Source organism: Zingiber officinale, chromosome 7B (assembly GCF_018446385.1).
Source record: "Zingiber officinale cultivar Zhangliang chromosome 7B, Zo_v1.1, whole genome shotgun sequence".
Classification (NCBI taxonomy): domain Eukaryota; kingdom Viridiplantae; phylum Streptophyta; class Magnoliopsida; order Zingiberales; family Zingiberaceae; genus Zingiber; species Zingiber officinale.
Window position 1 is genome coordinate 78,733,105 of NC_055999.1, and position 5,709 is coordinate 78,738,813.

General features: G+C 38.3%; 1 pseudogene; it reads right to left on the minus strand.

Annotated features, from left to right (window-relative positions):
- Positions 1-326: 326 nt before the first annotated feature.
- LOC122006092 lies at positions 327-3,321 on the minus strand (annotated as a pseudogene).
- Between the last annotated feature and the right edge of the window lie 2,388 nt (positions 3,322-5,709).

A 5,709-nucleotide genomic window follows, 5' to 3' on the forward strand; every position in this document is an offset into this window, starting at 1 on the left:
CAACGATTAAAAACCGTTGTCGTAGGCCCTTAAAATCGTTGTAATTGGCAGTGTTGTTAAAAGTGGGGGCCTATGACAACGATTTTAAACCATTATCTTTGAATGAAAAGACAACAGTTTTGCAACGGTTTAAAACCGTTGTTATTTAGAGTATTTTTAAATAGCATTGCTCATTACAATAGTTTTTGGGGCTATGACAATGGTTTTTAACCGTTGTTTTTTGAAGGTGATAGACAACAACAACGATTTTAAACCGTTATCTTTTAAATTATTATCTTTTAATACCAATATATCATATTTCAATATAGATATATAATAAAGAATCATAATCACAAAAGAATGAATATTCCCCACATCAATGTCATTCAGAATGTTACTTATATAAGAATTACAATCACAAAAGAAGAAACATGTCTCATGTTTAAATAAAATTTATCTCAATACAAATAAATAAATAAGTTCCATTTACAACTAATGAACAAGTCCCATCATAATCTTCAACTAAGGAACAAATAAGTTCATTGTGATTACTTCATCACATATCTCATCACAACCATTTTTCCAACTTCTCAAGCTCTCCAGAATCTAACCATTCGTTTCCTTGATGAGATAACTACACTATTAGCAAACCTCCTGAATCTAACAGAGGATTCATTAATCGACTTCCTTTGATGTTTCCTTGGACTTGCTCTTGTTTGTAGCTAAGAAGCCACAGCAGTAGCCTCTCATCTTCCTGAAACATAAAATAATACGTTCGAACAACACACGCACATGAGATTTTTGTCTGAAGAAATTTACCTGCTACTGCGTCTGCTACTTGTTTCAGAACTGCTTTTGATTCTGCTTCCTCCCCTATCTTGCAACTCTTGCAGCCCCTTCTCTGCTTCTAGCTTTGGAGACACCTTTGCAAAAGAATTAGACCTCGAGCTCTTTGTCTTCCCTCCATCTAAAACTGGCACAGAGGTTTTGAGGAACAAGCCTCCTTTGCTTCTATCCGTTGCCTTCTCTGCCTTATTCTTGGCCCCTTCATGCCTCATCTCTGCAGCTTCCTCCACCTTCTTCACTATCCTTGGAGTCTCCACCAAATCTCTCAGTGATAGCTCATAAGAAATAAAATTCTCGGATGCCGGAGATGCCCGCCACTAGTGCCTCCATTTATATAAAAATAGCTTCTCCTAGTTCTTAAAACAATGCTTCATTACATATGGTTCAAAAATTCAAAGATTCTTATAAACCAATTGATTGTAAAATACTGACAAATAATAAAACAACACAACCCGGAAAGACTCACATTTCATCTTTGCAAGGCTTGTCACTTATCCCAATGATTTTAAATTCTTGATTTGTAAAACTCAATTGATTTCAAGTCTCTGTTTATCGGAAGCGGAGTCAGAATCTTCTTCTTCTCGGCAAATTTTGTCTCATAAGCGGCCACCAGATACTGTTTCATTAATTATTTGATGCAGTAGTTAGTCCTCATTAGCTTTATCGGTTCTACTTATGGATGCAAAATCAAGTGTCTACCTCATGCACATCTTCTGCAGATAGCTTGCCTCTTGTTGTGTGCCTTCCTGATTCTTTAGATTGCAGTTTGTCCTCCAATCCTGTTGGTACTGTGACATCATTGGTGTTGCCATTTGCAAGATCTACTAAAACTCTGTTGGGTTCATCGCTATCAGAGGAGAGAATCCAGTCGATGAGAAGTAGGACATGGCTTTTGATGCCCTCCCAAAGTAGAACAAACTACCCTTTCCAAGCAGAATCAGCTTGTCAAATCTGTGAAAGAGTCTACTGGATGGTTGATGAATTGTCATCACGACGGTTTTGCCAGACTGCAACATGTCCATGGCAGGCTTCAGACGCATTGGTGAAACGAGTGTCGATAAGGGAGATCAAACAAAACTACAAAAATTACCTCAGCTATCTCAGTCAATACTTGAACAACTCTAAGGGTTGTTGTCGAATCAAGACCAGATGTCGGCTCATCCAGGAACAGCAAGGATGGATTAACAAGGATCTCATTCCCAATGCAAACTCTTTTCCTCTCGCCACCTGAAACTCCTCTAATGAAGGATCCACCAACGATGGTATCTTGGCACCTGCTCATTGCTATCAATCATATCTCAGAATAACTTGAGTATGTAAAGAATTAGGAAGACAAAGATTACCTCTGAAGCCCCAGCTCAGTGATAACATTCACGACCCTTTCTTCCTTCTGCTGTCTACTCATTGTCCTCGGAAGTCTAAGCAAAGCGGCATAAGTTAATGTTTCTTTCACGGTGAGATGTGCAAATAGAACATCATCCTGGGTGATGAACCCAATCCTGAAAATTGATTGATCCTATAACATTCTTGATTTGATGAAAACAAGTGTGTTTTTACTATAAGAAGAGAAGTGTTTACCTGCCCTTTAGGGACTTGGAATATGGTTCATCATTATATGTGATAGATCCTTGAAGGATATTAGCAGTAGTTCTTCCACCAAGGAGGTTGAGAAGAGTAGTTTTCCCACTGGCTGAAGGCCCCATTACGGCCAAGAGTTCTCCAGGCCTAGCTGAACCTGTAATTCCTTGGAGAATATCTTTCTCAGTGCTACTGGCTATTCTTTTCAGAAGTACTTTGTATCCAACATCAGTAAACTGCAAAATAAATACAAAAAACAACATAAAGTTGGCACCATATCTGTATTGTTGATAATCTTTGCAAGGCTTGTTGTGTTGGGGGGAAATCCTGGTCATCCTCTTAGAGCTATCATGAATACAACATAGTCTATCAACTACCATTTGCCACCAACATGTCACCTGCTAAGAGATGGCTATTAACAATCTTCTCCAAGTTCCTCTAATAAGCCACAATATCTCATACACCTACTCTTTGTCCAGCATATGTTTTCTGAATAACAACCATCTATTCTTACATAGCCATTAAGCTTCTAATTGATTACCTGCAACTATATTGAATCATCCCTGTAAGTACTTTAACTATAGAAAGAAACACAAATCTTGAAATAAAACAAATGAGAAAATTCAAAAAGCCCTAAATACTTATATACTCTGGATTAAGATAGACATAGGTTATAAAGTAATCCTATATTTCCTCCATAACTCTGCTGATAGCATATATTGCAAAATACATAAAAAGTCACTTGAACAATGATGATCGCTAGATTAGTGGTAGTGTGATTATTAGCAACAAAAGCAGAGTGGGAGTTGGTAATTGATTAGGTAGGCTAAAGTTTATAAATTAGATATAACAAATGACCAAGAATCATGACAGCATGAGCGACTATTCATCGAAAAGACCATTTCAACCAGCCTAAGTCCAAATAGAAACATTTAAAAATATGGCATCTCGTTAGCCAAATAAACTTTAGAAGAGATTCAACTTCTACCAGAATAATCTGGCAAGTTAGAACATATATGACATGTAATTAACAAAAAGGATGATAACTCAATAACGAAAACCCACAAGATTATGGAACAATTTGACTTAAGACTTATCATAAAGCATAGTGAATGAAAACTAACGGGAACAAAGTAGGTTCTTGCATAGGTAAACGGGGACGGACAGTAGGGTGTACCCTAAAAACTAAAAGATCAAGAAATTTTACCGACAGGGACGTGGTTAAGAGCGATGCCGGTGCTGTTCAGCGCTTGCACCGTGGGCTGGGCTATCTTGCTTGTGTCTCCGAAGGCAGAGATTGAGACGGGGCCGCGGTACCCCATCTCCGCCAACACTGAGCTTATGTTTTGGGCGATCAGGTACGGATCGCATGCCTTTGGAACCTGGCAGTTCTCGATATCCCACCACACTGACGTCCTCACAGTGGCATACTCATCCTCCACCACCAGGCCAGTCGGCACAGATCCGCTGCTCCCTCCCATAGCCTAACCCCTTGGATGTTGATGCTTAAGGAACCTCAGCCATCTACGCTAAAGTTGGACTCCCTCTTGGATGCTAATGCTTAAGGTTTCGGTAGGAAGGCTAAGGGAGGAAAAGATCTTATGAGGAGAGGGGTTTAGGTTCCGGGAAGGCTAAAGGGGGAAAATAGGGCGCCAAAAATTTTCGGAAAGAGGGAAGCAAAACATTGCTACAACAAAAACGACAAAGGGGAAAAATGGCGAAAGAATAAAGTCAAAGACAACGGTTTATTAAAACTGTTGTCTTTGACCCCTAAAAAAGCGCTTAAAGACAACAGTTTTAGAAAATCGTTGTAAAAGGTGTTGTTGATTTTACAAAAAGTCGCATAATGACAACGGTTTTTGCAAAACTATTGTCTTTTATTTTTTGGAGAAGCTCAAAGACAACGGTTTTGTCAAAAACCATTGTCTTTTACCAAATTAACAACAGTTCCTTCTAAAACCGTTGTCTTTATGGTGTTGTCTTTTAACATTTTTGTTGTAGTGAGTATAAGTCAATTGTGTGATTTTGGATATAATGTTAGGTTTTTTTCTTCTGAATGTTTAATTAAGCACTTAAATAACCCTACTATAAGCCTAAAAGGGTTTAGAAAGGACAATATCTGTGCAATTAACCTAACTTCTTCCTCACTTAAGTATTACTTAACACAAAAAAAAGAAACCTGGTTATGGCATAGAAAAATGTCACACACAAACTTTAGAAATCTAAGTAAATTAAATGGATTAGTTAGATGCCTACCAAAATTACCTAACTTAGACTCAACAATCTGTAATGCTTGTCAATAAGGAAAATAAACAAAATCTACTCACAAATTAATTAATCAACTTTAAACAAATTCAATACTAGAACTATTGCACTTAGACCTATTTGATTCCAATGGGGTCAAATCAATAAATGGAAGCCTATATTGTCTAGTAATAATAGATGACTACTCTAGATTCACCTGTGTAAAATTCTTAAAAATAAAGATAAAATATTTGAAATCTTTACTAATTTTTGAAAACAAGTTAAAAATGAAAAAGACCTAAAACTTAAAAGAATTAGAAGTGATAATGGAGGTGAATTTAAAAATCATAAATTTAACCAATTTTACCTTGAAAATGGTTACCATCACGAATATTCATGTCCTAAAGCACCTCAACAAAATAGAATAGTAGAAAGAAAGAATAGAACCCTACTTGAAGCCTCTAGGATAATACTAAATGAGTATAACTGTAAGATATGCGAAATTATTTTTAGAGTTACCATGGAAATTCACATTATTAGGTTGCATCGAGGAGTTATCTATGGTTTAATTTCCTTAACCCTAAGTGAGTCCTATTAATAGGATTTCCTTAACCCAAAAACCCGACCCGTTTCCTTTCGTGCCCTCTTTCTCTCTCGCGCGAAGGCCCGACGCTGACGCTTGCCCCGACCATCGGCGATCCTCTTCTTCTTCTCTCGGTGTCGCCGGTGAGGAGCAGATCTTGGAGCATTGAGAAGAAGGGGTTAGCTACAGTCGAACCCTCCTTCTCCCCGACCTTTCTCTCCCCTCTCTGGTCTCGGCAAGCAGCCGCGACGGATCTTCGATCTTGCGATTTCGCCTGCTGTCGAAGGGGAATCGAGGGCACCGACATTGGATCTGGCCAGCGTCGACTGATTGGGTGAGGTAACGACCATTGTCTCCTTTGTTGGTGCAACCTTAGGTCAAGGTTGACCTGGTTGACCCGACTCGAGTTGACCTGACTCGAGTTGTATTTTGATGTTTGACGAGAATAGAAAAGTTGCATCTTGATGTTTGACAAGAAT